The sequence below is a fragment of the Pleurodeles waltl genome, chromosome 1_2 (assembly GCF_031143425.1).
Source record: "Pleurodeles waltl isolate 20211129_DDA chromosome 1_2, aPleWal1.hap1.20221129, whole genome shotgun sequence".
NCBI classification, from domain to species: Eukaryota; Metazoa; Chordata; class Amphibia; order Caudata; family Salamandridae; genus Pleurodeles; species Pleurodeles waltl.
The window spans coordinates 868,868,593-868,890,452 of NC_090437.1; the positions used below are offsets into that span (position 1 = coordinate 868,868,593).

The window sequence follows — 21,860 nt, forward strand, 5'->3', positions numbered from 1 at the left end:
TAGCGTAAAAGAAATTACACTAATGTGGTGCTAGGCCTTCTTAAATTTGGGCCTAAGTGTTTTCCACACTTCCGTCATTGGGCTATATTTGGTCAAAGTTTGGGTGATGTATATTCTACCATTGGGCTCTTTTTTCTCTGGTGGCCATCGTGGGAGACTTGTTTGGTATAAAGCTCCCTAATTTCCATATTTACTGCAGATTCCTCAGTAGAAAATGCTTTCAGTTTTTCACTTCAATACCATCAATATGGCATTCAGATGTGCGATATTTTTGGCATAAATTCAGAATGTTAGCATTCGAGTTGCTTATTAGAACACTATAAGCTGAGGATCACCAGGGAGTTAACTGTCAGTCTGCTGCTAGTGTTGAAAGTGCATATTTCAATCCACATGTTTTAATGAAAGATGTTTGAGAATTCACTTAAAAAATGAATTTTCTACATCACTGGCCATCAATTCTATGACACAATGAACTCCTTCATTTTGTTCCTTTCTAAATTAAATGTTAATTAAAAGTTTTACAAGTTTGATTCAATCAAGATGGCTTCAGGTGTGCCACACTTTTATCATAAGTAAGACTGTTAGCTCTCTAGTTGCTCTCTAGAACGCTTTGGGAGGCTGCAGTAAAACACAAGGGAATCAACTGAGAGGATGCTACTTTTGGAATTACATGTTTTACTGAGAATGTCAGACTTCATTCTAATATGGCTGAGAAAGATATTGTGAATTTACAAAAATGATGCTCTCATTTTAGCTTCTGGAGCACCTTCCATCACCTCTTTTGGAAACCATGAGAAAACAGTTTTCTCTCAAACATGACTCATGAAATCCCAGCAGAGTAAGATCACCTTAGAACACACCACAATTACTGAAATTAGTGTGGCACCACCAACAAATGATTTACACTATAACTAAAAATTTTTATCACCCTTTATACGTCCTCTTTTTTGTGACCCTCTCAACATGCCAGTCACTAAAATGCATTTCAATGGGGTGCTATCATGTATATTGATCCCAAGATGGCTGCTAGCACTTCCTGGTTGAAGTGCTAGCAACCAATGAGATCTCACCATGAGATCTGTGCTTAGGCGCCGGCCAGATATACAAATTTGGTTTTCTTTAATTATCTCAAAAACACCAAATAACACAAAGTGTGATCTATGGATCAAAAGATGCCCCCCTCCTGAGACTCTATAAGCTTCAGGACTACCACCTACACGGGGCTAATCTAGCAGTAATGGAGAGGCAACATAGATACCCGAGCCCGGGGACCACCACCTCTCCAGGGCTAAATGATTTAAAGAATGGGAGATGGGCCACACATGGCCCAAGAGACCACTGGCTGCGTGGCCCCCTCCTGGAGCCAATAATGGCCCTGCGGACCACCACCCCCCAGCATTCACTTCTGCTATGTCCCAGGAGTGCCCACTCGTGGGACACAGCTGCTTGGTTTTGCTTGGTGGGAGCTGAAAGCTCCCACCATGCAAAAGCGAACACTCCGGTTCCAATGGGCGAGAGCTGTCAAAGTGCTCCTGCCCACTGAAAGTGGAGGTTTCATTTTAAAAGAGATGAACCAATAGCTCCCTGTGTGCAATAACAATTCCAGTTCCTACAGGAGGTGGGTAGCTGGCTGGGACTGCATGGACCTTGAGGCTCCCCTGTGGTCCTGTTGCATACTGGGTGCTCTGGGTAGGCTCTGTGACACCCAAGGAGACATGGGTGGGCCCCAGGGGATTGGTTCCCCGGGGCTGAAATTGGCCACAGAAGGGGGGGCCTCATATTACCCCCCCATTTCTGTAAATAATAAAAGGTCTTCCTGCCTTTTGCCAGGATGATGGACAGCTTACCAAAGACCCCCCCCCCGCCCAGTGTGTTTGCTACTGATTTTGAAGGCATGTTCTTGATACTGAGGGATATTAGGACATATACACAATACAAGATGCACTTACTTCACAGGAGTAGATTGGCCCCAGTGACCCCATTCCCTGGAGCAAAGCCTATTTTTTTTTTTTTTTTGGGTAGGGGGCTGTGCATCACCCCATCCCAGGCTGATCTCGGCCATTGGGACCCCATCCCCAGAGGCCAGGCCTAAATATTTTTGTTTGGTGAGGAGAGGGGCTTGGGGGACCGCTCTCCATACCTACATTGCTTTGGGGGGGAAGGTGGCTGCACAGCCCCCCTCCCAAGGCCAATCTTGGCCTTGGAGACCCTATACTCTGGGTCATGGCATAATTATGTAAATTTTCTTTGGAGAGGGGGCCGAGTAGCTGACCCTGGGGATTCATCTCCTGGGGCCCCACCATGTGACCTGGGTGCTCCCGAGGGTACCCAGTCACAATTTCGGGGACACCGGGGGAGCCTAAAGGCCCCCACATTCCCAGCCAGCTCCCCACTGCCTGTGGAAGCCGGCACTGCTGTCACAGAGAGGGAGTTTCTCTCTGTGAGAGCAATGTTTACTCTGTTTCCCTGTCCACTAGATGCAAAGGAAACATCCACTTGCAGTGAGGAAGAGCTGTTTGAAAGCTCTCCCTCTCTGCAAGCAGAGTGTTTGTTGTGACTTGGTGGGAGCTGCCAATGCTCCCGCCAAGTCACAGCAAACAGCTATATCCTGGGGGTAGGCACTCCAGGACAAAGCCGGAACCGGCCCTGAAGGGTGGTGGTCGACATAGTGGGAGCCAGCCCTGGAGGGTGGTGGTCCCCAAGGCCATTAATGTCTCATCTGTGGGAGGGCTACACGGACCCTCGCCAATGTCAATGGATCTGGGGAGGTGGTGGTCCCTGGTGTCAGGGGGTCCCCAACTGTCTTTTTCTTTGAATATCTCAAAAACTACTGAACAGATTTATACCAAACAAGAAAAAGGCTTCTTTCTGGACCAAAAGCTACCATTCTGCAAAATCTGGTGTAATTCAGTTCAGCAGTTCAGTCTGTTGTTGTGTTCAAAATCCCTATGGGAATTAGCCTGGGAAGAGCAATTGTTTTGACCCCCATTTTTTTTAACCCTCGCTTGATGTATCACCCCAAAACTTCACAGGTACAACAAGATTCTCTGGAACACTTTTTTTAGGAAAATATTGTGAAGATGCTTCAAATGGCACCAAAGATATAGGCAAGCTAAAAAAAAGAACACTTTTTCTATGGAAACATGGTCCTAACTATAACTATCTACTGGGGACCACCACTAGGTAATATGTATTTATACATATATATCTATGAGACAGTGACAGGCATCACTGTGTAGGTCTAGGTAGGTCAGAATTTCTGTAGGAATAATGTTTTTTGTTTCTCTAATAACTTTAATGCCATTTGACAAATCATTATGGAACTTTTAAAAAAAGAGTTCATCCACCTCAACTCCTTCCTAGAACATTTTGAGGTGATCTGTCAACGGGGGTGGGGGCTAGTACAAGGTTTAGGTCCCAAAACACTGATTAATAATGTAATTTCCATAGGAAAGTTTGAAGCAATACAAAAAAGTGACTGAAACGAACTGCACCAAATTCTGTAAAAAAATAAGAACTTTACTCAAAAAACATGTTTTTTTGTGAATCGTGAATCTGTTTAGCAATTGTCTAGAAACTTGCATTTAAAGATTTTCTTGGGTGGTCATAAAGGGTTTAAAAAGTGAGGTATAGCTGAACTTTTGGTGTCCAGACACGGTGTGAATGGCCACTTTAAAACAAGCTTGTCAATTCTGATTGGTTTGTCTTAACCTAAACAAGATGTTGTCACAGACATTACAGGACTCAGGGGCATGGTCTGGGCATCCTCAAAAGACCTTAAAAATTGTAAGGGGGTAGAATGCTCAAATCCTAGCTATGTGGGACAAATGGAGGAGGTGGAGAGGCAAAGGTACATCCCCTTAAATGGCCCACCTCAACACGCACAACCTGTTGTGGCAACTATTCCAAGCTTCTGGGACATGGTCCTCATTGAAATGCAACCAGTGAAAGACTGTTTTTGGGGGTTTTGAAATGCAGTCATATAAAGGATAATAGCAAGTTTTTGTAAATATAAATAATTTGTTGATGTTACCATACTGATTTTAGGAATTGTTCAGTGTTTATACCCTGTGTAAATGCCGCTTTTCTGCTGAGAGTTGAAGAGTCATATTTAAAAGAAAACTGTTATCTCTCATTATTTTCTCTTAAAGGTTATTGAAGGTGCTCCAGATGCTAAACTCACAGCACATTTGCTATAAGTTCACAATACTTTCCTCAGCCATGTGAGAACAATGTCTGATGCTCTGAGCAAAACATGTCCTTCCAAAAGCAGCAGCAGTCTGTCAGTCCATTCCCCAGGGTTCTGATGCAACTTCCCATGGTGTTCTAATAAACAACTAGCGTGCTAAGATTCTGTATTTATGGCAAACCTTGTACACTTGAAGCTATCTTGATGAAATCAAAGTTGTAAAAGCTAAAAATTTATTTTAGCAATGAACAAAATGAAGAGGTTTGTTTTGTCATAGAAATTATGGTTACAGCACTAAAAAGGTACAATGCTGACACATTATCTATGAGTTCCCATCCATATCAGTAAAACATTCTGATATGAAGATGAAATATAGTTTCAACACCTGCAGGATTCTGCAAGTTAACTCCCTGGTATTCTAGTGCAGCTTCGTTCAGTGTTCTTATGAGTGACTAGAGCAATATCATGTTGTGTTTAAGACATCAAGACAAACGAGAGGTGCCCATTTTGTTGGAATAACAGCTGTTGAATATAAATCCTTTCCTGAAGAGCTAACTGAAGTAGTTCAGCATTGAGATGTTATTGCATATGTGATAGCAAAGGGATACAAATATGAGGGGAGGGGTGTGTTTTAGTAATATGAGGCAAAATATACTTTTAAAGGGGCTAAAATAGTTAAAGAGAGAGACTTCTGCATATGTACAGCATCCGGTTTCCACATCTGTTTAGTCATCTTACCTATCTTTGCAGTCGCTAAATAGCTCCCTAATTACATAAGTAATATACATAAGTGAAAGGCTGGGCGGTAACTCAAAGGTTAAAAAAAAGTATAAACCCTCTACCAATGACCCTGCCTACATCTGGAGTCATGGTCCACCGACTCCTTGGTTGTCCTCCCTCCACCCAAGCCATGGACAACCTTGCCCCACCTGACAAAGAGACCAAAAGGCTCAGCGCTGCAGGCAAAAGGGTGATGATAAGAGAAATCACCAAATGGAGGATAGCCAGTTCGGTGGGGCTACTCTCATGCTATGACAGGGCACAATGAGAGGAAATGAATGAGCCAGTCAAGCATCTCCAAGAGGAATTTACGCAAAGAGGGGCAGTCATAGTCTAAGAGGATAACCCTATACCAAGTGCCACTTTCCACTGTAGACTCACTGCTTCCCAAGAGGCAAACATTAGTGTCCTCATTAGGCATCACACCTGGCTATATATTTCAGGCTTCAGAGTGGGAGTCCACAGTACCTCCTCAACCTGCCTTTGGATGGGGAATATGTATTTTGGGTGCAGGTTGATGAATAGAGGAAAATTTTTAACACCAGCATTGCTAAGTCGATGGGTGCCCTTCAGACCCTAGTTGCCAAAGGATCCTTTCAGAGGCAGTAGTCAGGAAACTCCAAGGCCGGCTTCTAAGATCCCACAACCTCTTAGCAGACATAGGCTTTCCATTAGCTGTGAAGAAGGGGGTACAGAAGGGGTGCCTACAAGGACAACAATGACAATGCCAGAGATAGTGGTGGCTTCAGCAAGGGGGCCTCCACATAAGCACTGACGTACTCTGCCTCCTCCCAATCACACGTCACCTGTTCAGCATTTCTTCTCTCACTGGGAGCATTGGTTTGCCACGGCTAATGTCTAGAACTTCTCACAACATCGCACTCGGCCCTCCACCTTCAGCAATAAACTTCTCAACATTCTGAAGGAACAGATGCAAGAGCTCCTTTAAAAAGGGGTCATAGAACTAGTTTCTCCTCACCACCGGGAAAAAGGAATTTACTCTTACAACTTCATAACTAAGAAAGACAGCTACCTCAGGCCATACCTGGTCCTCGCACTCTTCAATGGCTACATTCTCTCTGATTATTGCCTCATGATAACACTACATGTTGTCATCCCCTTCCTTAAATAAGGTGATTTTATGATGACGCAAGGCATGAAGGATGCCTACTTTCATATCCCATCCATCCCAGTCACTTGCTCTACCTCCATTTTCTAGTAAATGTCCATCATTACCAATGCAAAGTACTTCCTATCTGGGATACTGCTGACCCGAGGGTTTTTACAAAATGCCTGACTCTAGAAGTTGCCCACTTAAGGAGGAGTGCATTCATGGTTTCCCCTACCTGGTTGATCAAGAGCGCAGGCAAGCGCCAATGCCTAGCATATATCCAGGCATCTATCTTTTGACTCTTTAGACTCGGTTTAATAATAAATGTCACCAAACCCCAAATGCAACTCCTCAATATTCGGCACTTCCTAGGGCCTGTACTCTTTATGGTCACAGGCAAAGCCTACCACAGACCACAGAGGAGGCTGACATTCCATTTGCTCTTACTTCTTTTTCAGCCCTTTTAAAAACTTGAACAACCTCTCCTTCTTTAAAAACATATCCCTGAAACCTAAAAGTACCTTATCTCCACCAGCCTATCTGTTTATTTCACCAACTATTTCCTGAAACCATATAGCCCCTAATAATGATCACACCTAACTGCTAAGTTTAATCTACCACAAAGAAACTGGAATAAATGCATGCCATGTTTTTAGGTTTTTGTTTCCTTAAACAACATAACAGCAGCTTAACTACTAACCTTGCGTTCCCGCGTAGCATGATACTGCTGGGTGTACTGCCCACTTTACTAAATACACCAGTACAGTTTGATTTACTAATTGTTCCCTTCTACACTTAGGGGGTTATTACAACTTTGGAGGAGGTGTTAATCCGTCCCAAAAGTGACGGTAAAGTGACGGATATACCACCAGCCGTATTACAAGTCCATTATATCCTATGGAACTCGTAATACGGCTGGTGGTATATCCGTCACTTTACCGTCACTTTTGGGACGGATTAACACCTCCTCCAAAGTTGTAATAATCCCCTTAATCTTTGTCTGAGCCCTCAATATGGATCTTTATCTGAGAGTGGCTGTAAGAATTTGAATAAACTTCAAGCAGTAATTTCTAAATACAAAAGCATTTAGTAAGTCAGTTTTCTAGAGTCAATAAAGAGAGTTTTAATAGCTTTGAAGTATTCATTTAAATGAATTAATATAATTTTGTTTATCAAGCATAAGGTTACAGAAACACAAATGAAGTGTGTCCTGAATCTGTCCCGACTCTGCATTAAATTGGAATAATACTGTCTTGTAGCCTGGGAAAGTTATAAAAGAACATTCTGTCTAGTACATTAACTAGAGTTCTCTCATTTTATCTATCTCATGTGCTTACAACTATCACTCTATTCTGAAGCAATTTATCGACTCTATCTCAACCTCAATACAATATCTGCAGCAGAATGAATAACTCTATTGTATCAAATAGCTCCGTAGCCAGACATTTCTCACAAAATTCTCTACACTCAAACCTACTCTCATTGGTTTATGAGGTCAAATCAATGTAGCTACTCCAGAATATCACCTCAAATGTTCTATAGCTCAGCTTTTGTGTAAATCTCTCTAATCATCTCTGGCTTTCAGCTCCAACAGCAGCAGTGGCAGAAGAAGTGGTGGCCCAAAGCAAAGGACATTGCGGTCTATCTTCTTGCATTCCCTATCTTCTCTGTCCCAAGGACACACTTTATTTTTATTTTGATTGATACATTTATTAACAAAGTTATACATTTCTTGAGAATTTTGCAGAATTCAACAATGCTTCCATGAACAAGCAGCAAGGATTGGATACTCGCACTTCCTTTCTAATGCATTCCTTCACCTCTGCAAGAACAATTTTACATGCATAAGTATAATGCCTACCTAATTCCCACTATTCATATTATGTTAATGTTTCAATCACACAAGCAGGTATTATTTTCCAAATAAAACTCAGATCATTCCAACACAGTTTTGTAGGTCGGTAAGCGTGTAGTTAACACTGGTTCTATTGTTTTAAACAAGTTTGTAGCGTCTTTCAAGTCAAGAAAAGGCTATAGGAGAAACATTTAATAGAAATATGTGCCAGCCAAGAGATATCTGCAAATTATGCAAAATAGGTTACATAAAGTTCAGAGCATACTTTTAAAAATTAAAGAATCAACAGTTTCTGGCCCTAGCAATCCATCTCACATTAGTAATTAGTGGTTAGATTTTAATTTTCTATTGGGGCCTTATCAATCCCCCTGTGATGGTTTGGAACCACCATAAAGCTACTTCAGTGAATCTTTCTTCAATTATTTTAGACTCTTATCTTTTCCACTTTATCTTTTCTTTTTCTTTAAATCTCTGATGTTCTTCACTCACTCTTTCACAAATTTCTACATCCTTTTCATTCTTCTTTTTAATGTGTTTTCTCTGTGTTTCTTTATTAGTACCCTTATTATTGTGCAGAAGCAATAAAGAGATATGACACATATTATTACTATTACAATTGCAATCAGTAGATAAGGATTCTGTCAGAGTCACCAGATCCTCGGGGTCTGTGCACATTCCCAACACGTCCACCACTGAACAGCTCCAAGACTCTGATAGATAAATCAGAGCGACTGAGAGTGTTCAAGAGGGGAAGAGGGGATTAGGAAGGGAACGGCTGGGAAGGAGACCTGTAGTAAGAAAAAGGTTAGAACACACAATATGAAAATTATGGGGGTCATTACAACCCTGGCGGACGGTGTTAAAGTGGCGGTAAGACCGCCAACAGGCTGGCGGTCTTATTTTTGGAATTATGACCATGGCGGTTACCGCCATGGTCATCCGCCGCTTCTCCGTTCCGCCCGCCAGGGCGGAGATGACCACTGGGCTGGAGACCTGGGTCTCCAGCCCGGCGGCCGTGACAATACCGCCGCCGGTATTTTGACCTGGCTTACCGCTGTGCATTTCCAGTGGTAGGAACTGCCATGAAATCCATGGCGGTAAGCACTATCAGTGCCAAGGAATTCCTTCCCTGCCATCGATAGGGGTCTTCCCCACCCCGACTCCCTCCCCTACACCCCCCACCACCCCTGCAACCCCCCAAAGGTGGCAGGACCCGCATCCCCACCCCGACCCCCGACATTACCTTACACACACACACCCGACACGCAAGCAGGCACCACCAACACACATACACGCACACACACCGACACACATGCCAACATCCACACACACAGTCAGACACGTACACCCACATTCACACATTCACGCACACATCCACACAGACATACCTACAGACATACACGCACTCATTCCCAAAACACGCAACACCCCCGAAAGCATACACGCACTCACACCCCCCCTACATACACAGACGCACACCCCCATGCACCCACACAACACACAACACCCCCCTACCCTAACGGACGATCGACTTACCTGTTCAGTCAATCCGCCGGGAAAGGACAGGAGCCATGGGGGCAGCTCCACTGTCACCACACCGCCAACGGATCACCGCCGTGCAGAATCACAGGACGTGATTAGCTGGGCGGGGTTCTACTGGCGTGGAGGTGGAGGTGGAGCAACCTCCACTTCCCCGCCACCCGCAAGTATGGCTGTTGGCGGCTTTCCGTCGAAAAAACGATGGAGGGCAGCCAACGGTCATAATACGCCGAGCGGCAAACCACCACTACTGGCGGTCTTCTGCACAGCGGTCCCTTGGCGGTCTTGTTAAAAGACCGCCGAGGTTGTAATGACCACCTATATCTCCTAAAATCAATACTAAACTATGATTCTAAGCCTAGTCACTCTGAAAACATGAACAATCTAAGAGTTCAGTTTAAAATGACTAAGTTTCAAGATGGGCGGATACCTGTAGGGGAATCAAGATGAATTAAATGAAAACTTTCTTATTCAAGTACTTTCCTTTACATGAGAATCGGAAAAAACATTCTGACTAACTTTTAAACCAGTCATATAAACCCTGTTTTGAGAATGTATACTAGGACCATACAATATTGCATCTAGAAACTATGGCCTTCTGTGTACTCTTAGAATGTTTCAACACAAATTGCGAATATTGCAGATATATATATATATAGTAAACACCATAAAAGGATTGTGCACCATGAATAGCACAATAAGGATTCAGGAAACAAATCACATAACTTGTCAACTCAAATATTACATAATAAATATCTTAGAATAGTGGCATACAATAAACAACATGAATTAAACTCGAGGAGAGACTCGTGCGTCCTGCCAATTCGAGTGTTACCATGTAAAATACCAAGAAATGGTAACATGCAATGAATATCAAAGTCAAATCCTCATTAATCGAATCGCGCGTCTTGCCGATTCATAAAACACAATATAAATGTCAAGGATTAACAGCTCACAATAAGTAACAAAATCAAAGTACAATGAAACAAATCACGCTTCTTTTGCCAATTCTTAAGCTACCATGTATATGTCAAGAAATGGTAGCGCGCAATGATCAACAAAGTCAAATGCTCATGAAACGAGTTGCGCGTCTTGCCAACTTGTAAAACATCATGTAAATATCAAGAAATATCAGTGCACAATGGACAACAATGTCCAAACACCATAAAACGAATCGCGCGTCTTGCCGATTCTTAAGCCACCACGTAAATGTCAAGAAATGGCAGCACGTAATGAATAACAAAGTCAAACCTTTATGGAATCAATCATGTGTCCTGCCTATCTGCAAACCACCATAAAATTGTCAAAAAATGGCAACGCGCAAGTAATCTGTTATTCATTTAAGAATTAAAACCAAGAATATGAAAATTCTCAATAACGGTGTTGGGAAATGTCCAACCACTGTCTTACCGCCTGGAACAATGATCACCAATGAAGGATGAGGGCAGAAGACTGGAAGATCCAAATAGACCGCCGGGACAGGAGCTCAGGAAGAAGCTGCTGCTCTGCACCGGGACCTCTGAATAGTGAGCACAGGAAGTTGGGCTGACTCTCTTTTATAGAGTCTTGGCCCAGCCCAGAACCACGCCCAGGCATGTTGCAGGGAAAGTCTCTGGAAGGCCCTGGAAAGGGGCCACACCCTAACACACTCTGAAAACCTGCAGCAATACATTGCAAAGGAACAGTATTTGTAAACATATTAAAATTACGTTTTCACAATTGAACTCTGCAATGCAAAAGGTTAAACCACAACATATCAGCACAATGCATAAATGACGTTCTTTTGAGAGTGCTGGGTTTTTGCATTTTTGTCGCCAATAGAGCGCGTACTGCTCTGGTGTTGACAGATTCCACTTCCTATTCCCTTTAATCATGTTCCTACTTTAGCAAACCCCTTATAGATACTTTCATCCATAATTGGAGTCTCCAAAGATCTAAATCTAATTTCAAATCAGTAATGTTATGTGCATATTTCTCTATCCTTTTACTTTCATCAGGAATATAACTGCAACAATTTTCAGTTCTTAATATCGTACGAACTCCGCCCAATTCAGCCAAAAGAATTTCTAAAGCATATCGATTTTGCAAAACCATTGATCTAACCGCAATAAGCTCAGTATTTTCTAGTAATATAGCTCCAGATGTACTTGTAGCTAATCTATCTACTACTGTGGAAAGTGCTATTATCTTTTCATCATTCAATTCTACTCCCACAGATGGAATGATTGCCACAAATATGTCTCCCACCATTCGTGCCCCTTCATGCATACTTCTCATATACTTTCTACTTGCTGGAGTCATTGTTGCTACATCTAAAGAATCTACATGATACATTTTGGGAAAGATTAATCATAAGCAACATATTTCCTCCAAAATGCGGGTAATTTGAAATAGGTGTTTGTTCTACAAATAAAATATACTCCTGATACGGTTGAATCATCCTCTTGCAAAATTTGCCATTCACCTTCTGATAACTCAAATGTATGTTCACACCGGTTTCCCATTAGTATTTTCCTCCCTTGTATTTGTTGTTTATTAACATATGTCCTTTCAATCAATCTCTCTTCTAACCTTAGTTTAGTTACAGTTATCTTTTTCCTGAATTCATCTTCTCCTCTCTTCCATGCATTCGTTTGCACGTTATTCTTCCCGGCCTTTGTAAGTCTTTCTTTTGTTTCTTCTAACATTTGCGTAATAAAAGTTCTCTTGTTTATTAATTTTAAATGCTAAATCTCCCTCATGTGCTTAACAGTATTTATGGGAAAATAAGGTCTAAAATAGTGCCAAGCTGTCTCCATTTCCTTAGCTTTCGGATGTAAGTTCATGCCTTTCATTAGTTGTACTTTAGAAAGCACCATATCATAATTTGAAAAGTAATGTTCAAAATGCCTCAATCTTCATACTGCGCTAAGCAATACACTGCAAGAAGTGGTGTAAGTGAGTGGTATAGAATAATATGAGACTTGTTTATTTACTGAAGAAGGCATGTGTGCACAAACAAAGCAATCCTTAACATCTAAGGCCCTAGTGTATTCTTGTACTAATGTAGAATAAACATTTGTTGCATAATCATCCTTCATATAATCCACAAAGGATGTTTTCAGTTTATCTTCATATATTGCGGAATTATTTGCTGCATTCTGTAAGGTAGATATCATCTTCTCAGTTTCAGTTGTGAACTAAATCACTAGAACAATGTCTATATCTATTAATAACATCAATATAAGAAAAGTTCCTATACAATCTTAACTCAATTTCTAGTTACAGTACACATGTTTTCTCTACTATCAGATCTACTACAAAATTAATTATGTTAATAGAAGCCATGCAATATATATATATATAAAGTAAATAATATATATATTTTTTAAATTGTCATTCTTGGTTCAGGTAGTCAATCTTCATTAGACAATCCCTAAATCTACTCTATGCTCTTCTCATCTGTTATCCCTAAATGTGTTCACCTTAATCTGGACCCTTTTCTTTCTACAGTATCTTTCTCCTTTTCTTTCAGGGAGGTTCTGGTAAGTCTTTGCTCCAGTCAATTATGTCAGAGATGGGTATGTTCAGTATTTATCCCAGATACTAAGTCCGTTCAGATAATGAATATCTTTGATAAGGTAGTCTTGTTCTGTTTGACTTTCTGAGCACCACTTGATTCTTCCTCATTTTTGACTGTTTTCAATTGTGGTAGATTATTGTTCACACCTTTGTTTCTTTTTGGCATTCTTCTGCAAAACCTCAGTTATTGTTCTTTCATTGTTGTGGTTGGTTCCAGAACTTGTACCCTCTCCTAGGTCTTCAAATTCTCTCCATGCTTCTGTGTTTCCTTCTGAACCTTGGTCTTCGACAATTACAGTTTTCACCTCATATTTCCAACAATTGGACTACTGCACTTGTTATAGTTACTTCACCCCAATTTTTTATTTGCTGATTCTGATCACTGTTTTCTTTTAGTGCAAAGTTTGTGGCACCTACACCAAAGCTCTTGGCTCTATTTCATCTTCTGGATTTCTCGCTTTCTGGGTGTGTGTGGGATAAACCCAGTGAGAAATTCCATCACACTTTATTGTAATGTTCGTGCTCATAATTACCTGAAAGGGGCTTTTTCCAACGGGGCTCTAAACAGGACTTTTTCACATGCTTCTTTATGTAAATCCAATTTCCAGGACTTAGATTGTAGCACTCTTCTCGGTTTGGGTTCTCGGTTACAACTTCAACCTGTCAAGAAATAGAATACACCATATCAGTCAGTCCTTTGCAGTAGTCAATTACTTTGCCGTCTGTTATATTCACAAGCAAATTTGATGGAGCTGAAGGCAACCTCATGGCTCTCCCTATCAACACTTCATGGGGAGACAACCCAGTTCTCCAATCTGGTGTGTTTTGCAGACTCATTAGGACTAAAGTGAAAGCATCTGGCCATTTTAATGATGTTGATGTGCAGGCTTTGACCAATCTTGATTTAATAGTACCGTTCATTTGCTCAACTCTTCCAGAATCTTCTAGACTGTAGCTGCAATGAAGTTTCTGATCGATTCCCAATGCTGCGCATACAATTTTTATAGCCTCCCTATTAAAGTGAGTACCTCAGTCTCATTCCAGAGAGACGGCATACCGTACCTTGGTATCAGTTCTCTTAGTAGTAATTTAGCCACTGTGAGACTGTCATTTCTTCTTGTTGGATATGCCTCCACCCATTGGGAAAAGATGCAAACAATCACCAATATGTACCTTAGCCCATTTCGAGGTGATATTTCAATGAAATCCATCTGCATTCTGTTGAAAGTTTCTCCTAACCTGCCTACATGATTCAGTGTAATATTTGTTTGCCGACACTCAAGACACCTGTAGCAAATCTCTTCTGCTTGTGCTCTAAACCTTGAGTTATACCAATACTTTTTTAATTTTCCAATCGTGGTATTCCTACCCAAATGTGTCTGTCAATGTAGATGTCATGTCTTTTCAGATAAGTAGGCTGTCCGGTAATATTGGTTGCCCTTTCATTGAAACCCAAACATTATTGTCATCAATCCCACATCCTGCCCTGATCCAACCTTATTTTTCCTTGATCAGTTCATTTTCTTGCATGCATCTCAATTCATCCAAATTGTCTGCAGTTTTCAGAATCATTGCAAGAAGGCTTCCTTCCTGGCTCCCAGTCATCTATGATCCATTCTGAGTGCATGGCATAGTCGCACAGTAAAGTGCCCCTTCATCTGCATATCTATTGCCGATTGAGAGTTACCGTTACTCCTGCAAGCCGCACATTTTACAACATCTATTTCTATGGGTTCTTGTAAAGCCTCTAATCAATCTTTTACCTGTTTCCCATTTCTAATAGGCATTCCAGCAGAGTTCATGAAACCATGCTGTGACCACAATTGTCCATAGTCATGGACAGCACCAAATCCATATTGACTGACTATTGTCACTCTTACTCCACTGGTTTGTTTGCAGGCTCTAGTAAGAGAAATCAGTTCTACAACTTGAGCCGAAGTAATCCCTTGCTGCCATGATGCTTCAACTATTTCTTGAATAGAGCAGGGAGCAGAGGCTGCTCTTAAGCACCCTTCATTGGCATGAGCCATCCACAAAAAGGACATAATCTAGGTTAATCAATAGCTTATCTTTTATGTCTCATCTGGGTTTGGTGCACAAATCTGTGACATCTAGGTAATCATGTTCATAATGATCTGACTCAATTTCTTCAGGTATTGGCGACAGGGTGCTGGGATTTAAAACATGACATCTTTTTAAAACCACATTGTTTCCAGACAATATCTGTTGCTCATATTTGGTGATTTGCAAATTTGTGAGGTGCTGTGATTTAGTTTTGGTTAGTAACACCTCAACCGAATGCGGGGGCCATAACAGTCAAAGGAAAGTCTACTACAATATTTTCACATTTCTCAAGACTGGCGCTCACCACAGCCACTGCTTTCAAGCACCCAGGCAAAGTGGCCACTACATGATCAAGAGTTACAGAGACGTATGCAATTGGTCTTTTGTAACTTCTATGAACTTGGGGGAGCACTGAGAGAGTGCACTCTTCTCTCCCACTGCAGAACAAAATAAATTATTTATTATAATCTGGCATTCCCAATCCAGTTGTACAGCAGACACTTTCTCTCAACTCCAGGAATACTTTCATGCATCTGTTGTCCCATGGAATCGGATCAGTAATGCCTTTATGAGTCATCTTAGTAAAGGTTTTGGCACCAGGGAAAAGTTGGGTATCCATTGTCTACAGTAGCCAACCATTCCAAGAATAAGAAACATTCTGACTTCCTTCTGTGTTTTAAGAGTATTCATTTTAAAAATCATGTCAATCCTGTCTTTGGACACCATCCTTGTTTTATCTTTCAATTATGTGTCCCACATATTGCACTTCTGTGGATTGTTAGTAAGGGTAGGTAATTATCTACACTAAGAAATAGGCCACTAACCCCCACTAGGTCTAGTTAAGTCTCAGTATATTAAGCCCAACACAACCCTTAATAGTTTGGCAATGAGCAGTTAGTCTTAACTTAGGAGACGTGTGTGTGAAGCATTAAAAAAATCAGAAAACAGTAAATAAGTAAAACACAATAAAATCCAATGTATAATAATAGATTATATTTTTATCTATAAAGTGGCTCTAAAATGACAACAATCCAATAAAGGGAACCAGAGATATGAATTTTTTAAGATTAAGGCCCTCATTATGAACACAGTGATAAACACTGTCGACCGCCGTGGCAACGGCAAACAGAAGACTGCCATTGGCGGTGACCAGAAACCTGCCATACAATGATGAAAAAATCAGAAACTGACAAAATTCTCCCTGCCACCAGTCACCCCCAGGACCTTGTCGCCGGAAATGCTGGACCTCCCACCCCGCCACCAGCGAGCAAACAAACTCCCCGCCCTCCAAATAATGAAGCACAGATCACCGCGGTGGTCAGTGGAAGCCGAACGACCATTGGCGGTACAGAGCGCCACTGGCGGCAAGTGGACCCAACAGCAAGAAATGCATACTTTGGCAAGTTTGAAACCCACACACCTGACACACATCCACAACACTATAAAACACTCACAGACACACCCCACAATCCTTTGCAACGAAATGAGGCCAACTAATACAGAGAACCCCAGAAGCAGCCACCGAACGCCACAATACACGATACATACACCCAACCACACAAGAGCACCCTCACCTAGATCCACGCAAGACACCATTCACAGCACACACCATGGCACCCCCAAACACCCATGCTTCACAGAAAGGGAGCTAAGGACCATGGTGGACGAGATCCTCAAGGTGGAGCCACAATTCTTCGGGGCACAGGTCCAGCACACACCCATCACCAGGAAGATGGAGCTATGGCAGACAATAGTCAACAAGGTAAATGCAGTGGGGCACCATCCACGCACCAGGGATGACATGCGCAAGAGATTGAATGACCTGCATGGGAAGGTCAGGTCCATGGCATCCAGGCATTACATTGCAGTCCAGAAGACTGGGGGAAGACCTTCACCAACACCACCCGACTACACTGACTGAGAGGAAAAGGTACTGGCCATCCTGCACCCTGAGGGACTCACTGGAGGAATGGACTCGGGTAAGTCATCTACATTTACCCCATATCCTTCACACCTGTAATGCATGCACCACCTTACCCCTCCAACTACCACTAGGACCACAACCCCACCCTGGCCACAATCACTACATCCAGTCCCCCTGCATGCCCACAAACCCACTAACAGGCCCACATCCCTCCCCCTGTGCACAGCCACCCACCCCTGCAAGGAGTCACAATGGCCTACAGCACCCACAATGCACCTCCACATCCTAAGTAAAATGCAATGCTAACCTCACGAATGCATCCTGCATGGCCCAAAAGTGTGAAAACCTGCACAAAACTGCCCAGTCCTGTGCACCCCATCCGATCATGCAATTGTAACAGACATGTCCATTCCCCCCAACAGGCACCACCACCCATGCCACCCTGACGGACAGGACGAGGAGTGGCAGTGCCCCACAGGGAGACAGAGGCACCTCCCAAGACACTGGGGATGGAACCCTGGACATTGACGATCACCCTGGCCCCTCACACGGTCCTTGACTGTCACCATCCAGCAGCCCCACCCAGGATGCCACTGACACCCCTACAACCCAGCCATCAACATCAGCCCAGGGCAACCGTCCCCACACCTGTGTATCCAGGCCACAGACTGGTGGAACACAAGTACAGAGGCCACAGTCACCCCTTACCAACCTTGCCTCGTTGTGGCCACCCCCATGCCATCACCGCCCTCCCAGTTGCTCCCCACCAAGTTGCCCGTGCCCCCTCACCCAGAAGGGTGGGCGTCTCCTTCACCACAGGCACCTCATCCCTGCCCCAGCCAGCTCTTCTGCCCTCACGGAGGAGGCTATTGACCTCCTGAGAACCATCTCTGTAGGTCACACAACCATCATCAATCCCATCAAGGGGCTAGCATCAGAGGTGCAGCAGACCAATGCCTATCTGGATGGCATTCACGGTGCCGTGTCTGGCCTACAGAGATCTTTTCAGGCTCTGGCCTCCTCTTTGACAGCAGCCATTGTCCCTGGTCATTCCGTCACCCCTCCAACCACCTCTACCCCTTCCAGCACCCCACTCCCTTCACCCGTCCAAAGTACACATTCTGACACGCAGGCACACACCTCAATAGACAAGAAGCACACTTCAAAACACAAGCACCACACCTCCCACCACAAGAATACACACAGCCAAAATACACATGCACACACACCAACATCCACTTCCCCCAGTGTGTCCACCTCTTCCGCCTCCCTGTCTGTCCCCTGTACATGCACACCCACAGGCACTGCACCCTCATTCAATGTTGCTGACCCTATTCCTGCAGTCACCACAATAGCACACATCCATTCATGCACACCAGACACCACACCTACACTCACCACAACGACTTTAGTTGACACATGCAGCACACTCACCAGACTTGCAGACACCCAGACAACATCCGTTTACAGTGGCAGCCTGTCTTTTCCCACTGTGTCCACCCCCCTCCTTCAAAGACGCTCAAACGTACCAAAACACTCACCCATCACACATCCACAACACCTCAGCATACTGTCCAGTCACCTGCACCCACGTCATGCACACCTACACCTGTCACGACAACTCCCTCTACCTCCACTCCCACCCTTCCTCCAGGTCCACCCCAATTGCACCTAAGAAACTTTTCCTATCCTGTGTTGACCTATTTGAACCCACTGACCCACCCGTCTCGTCCCTAAATATGCTCACCTCCTTGCCCTGTCCACTCCTCCCGCGTCAAAGCCTGCCACTGTCTGCCCTTCCCATTTCTGTGCTACCTCCCCTGTGAGGAAGAGATCCCTTGCTGGCCCAGGAAACTCTGCCGCACCCCAGGCCAAGTCCGCTCCACCAGCTGCTGTGACAAAACCTAAGCCCCCTCCACCTTCCAAATGGAAATCTAACCCCCCCTCCCAGTTGTAAATCCTCACCCCACCATCCCCTGCCCCTGTACCCTGAGGTGCCTGGATGCCCCATTGTTGCCCCTATGAGGTGGAGTACCGTTGCTCTTGTGGAAGTCAAGTGGGGGTCATTGTGGCCCATCAGACTTCTTTGACTATGGAATGACCATTGGCCTTATATGCACTTCTGTTGCTCAGTGAGCAGAATAAAGGTGAATGTGTGGCCTGTGTTGTTTGAGGCACACTCTGGATCCGTGGTCTCTCGTTTCATTGTTTGGGGGTGTTGGGCACATGTATGTACTTTGGGCAGGTTGGATTTGCCTAGTGTCGGGTAAGTACCTCTTGCTGTGGGGTGTATGGCTTGTGCTGCTGTGAAGGATTGTGGGAGCGTTGCAGGGTGGGAGGAGTGGGTGGGTATGTAACTGTGCCCTTTCTTCCCTTGTTTAGTAGGTTGCGGTACTTACAGTTGTCGTCTTCGGCGGCGGTCTCGGTCGTCGAGGTATATGGCAAGGAGCAGGGCTGGCATGATCTGCAACTCTCTCTCCATGTCTGCTTCGGCGTGTTTTGTGAGCCTCCGGTGAGTCTTTCCTTATATTTGGTTCGTTTCCACCTGGCTTTGCGTGGAGTTGGTTCCCGTCCTGGAACTGACGACGGTCCAGTGCTTCATTATTTGATGGGTGGGTAGGGCCTTTCCGTCGGTCTGTGGGTGGGTTTTGCCTCGTTGTCGGCACTCCTCTACTGGCAGTGACTGGTTTTCAGGATGCCAGTGTTTCAGTTGGTTCATTATTTGGCAGTTCGGACCGCACGTCTGGTGGAGGTTGTTACTGCCACCGCCGGCGGTGCTGTGTTTACCGCCATGTTCATAATGAGGGCCTAAATGTTTTTAGCGCATAGAAACTAAAAGCACCAATCTGGACATCTGGTTGCACTTGACCGGTGCAAAGTCAAAATTTGAGGCCGACCGGGATGGAGCCATGCTCAACTACAGTAAGTTTTACCTTCTGACTTAGGCCCTCATTACAACCCTGGCAGTCGGTGATAAAGCGATGGTAATACCACCAACAGTATGGCGGTAACCAAAATGCAATTATAACCATGGCGGAAACCGCTCAGACAGACAGCCAATTTAACACACCGACCGCCACGGCGGAATCAACAAGCACCACGGTGGTAACCGCCAACAGTCAGGCGAAAGACAATGTACCGCCCACACTATTATGATCATCCTATCCACCACCTTTCCCGGGGCGGTACCAATGACATCAAAAGCCTGGCAGAAACACTGAACAGAAATCAAAGGATCACCTGTGGAGACTCAGGGAACAACCACAAAGCCATGGAGCCCGAGCTGCAAATATTTCCGATGCTTGTCTACCTTCTGCTTCATTATGAACATCAACGCCGACGAACACGACCACAGTGAGTACTGCCGCCTAGCACGCAAGGGAGGGGGGAAGAAAAAGAGAGTGACACACACACACACGCAACACCCCCATCCCCAACACCATACACACAACCAGATGCACAAACATTACATATTCACCCCATGCCCCTCAGGAATAATGCAAGAACAAAATAATTTGAAGAAAGTGAGTGTAATATGATAAAATACTATGAATAAGTGCATCACAATACAAAAACATATACATATTTACAAATGTTGGGACACTGCCCAGTCCTCAATGTCCATGGGCCACAGGGCCACAACACATAGGCCAAGGCCCCACCTCACTCCTGCAACAACAAGGAGAGAACACTGCAGGGGCATCAGGTTGAAAATACACAGGCACCTCAGGGGGACGGGGAATGGGGGGGCACCTCAGCCGGAAGATGGTACAACACCACTGGTCCTGGAGAGGGCAACATGCCCTGGGCTTGGTCCTGGGGAGTGCAAGGCCACAGTCTCTCAAGTGGGTGGTTTGCCCACTGCTTGGTCCTGGGGAGTGCAAGGCCACAGTCTTTCAAGTGGGTGGGTTGCCCACTACTTGGTCCTGTGGAGTACAAGGCCACAGTCTCTCTAGTCGGTGGTTTGCCCACTGCTTGGTCCTGAGGAGTGCAAGGCCACAGTCTCTCAAGTGGGTGGGTTGCTCACTGACTTGTCCTGGGGAGTGCAAGGCCACAGTCTCTCTAGTAGGTGGCTACTTCCACTGGTTCTGGAGGGGGCATAGTGCCCAGTGTTCTTCATCCTGGGAATTGTGCCCTGTGATGCATATCTTGGGGAGTGCAAGGTCACAGTCTCTCACCTGGGTGTCAGACCCACAGGATTTGCCAGGGCCAGGACACACAACAGCCCATGGAGGCAGGACTACACACTGTCCGCCAGTGGTGATGGCTGCTCACTGGTGGCAGTGGCGGTGCTGGTGTAGGTGCTGGCAGTGGTGGGGGGAGGTTCCAGCCCATCCCCTGCAGCATCAGACGTCTGCCCACTGGAGATGCTGGTGCTCGTGGCAGTGCTGGCAGTGGTGGGGGAAGGCTCCAGCCCATCCCCTGCAACCTCAGACAACTTCACACTGGGGCTGCTGCTGCTGGCATTGGTGCTGTGGCAGTACTGGTGGGAGGCTCCAGCCCTTACCTTGTAGCCTCGGATGGCTGAACCTCCATGGTTGGTGGTGGGGGCTCCGAATGAGTCCCAGCACCAGGCCTCCTGTCCTTTCTGCCTGCGGGTGCAGGCCCCTTGCCCTTCCTGTCAGCAGCGGGGGATTGCCCCTTGCCCTTCCCTGTAGCAGCTGGAGGTGCCTCCTTGCCCTTCCCAGACACTGCTGGTGTTGCCTCCTGGCCCTTCCCTGTAGCAGCTAGTGATGCCTCCTTGCCCTTCCTAGACGCTGCTGGTAGTGCCTCCTTGCCCTTCCCTGTCGCAGCTGGTGGTGCCTCCTTGCCCTTCCTTGAAGCACCTGGGGTAGGC

At 44.8% G+C, this 21,860-nt stretch overlaps 1 long non-coding RNA gene across 2 annotated transcripts in view; it reads right to left on the reverse strand.

Moving 5' to 3' along the window:
• The window catches only part of LOC138304566 (uncharacterized), a 222,116-nt gene that overhangs the window by 79,698 nt on the left and 120,558 nt on the right, over positions 1–21,860 (reverse strand). For both annotated transcript variants that reach the window (XR_011205592.1, XR_011205591.1), the window contains one exon: positions 13,569–13,695. This is a non-coding gene — a long non-coding RNA (uncharacterized lncRNA). The remainder of the gene's footprint in view (positions 1–13,568; positions 13,696–21,860) is intronic.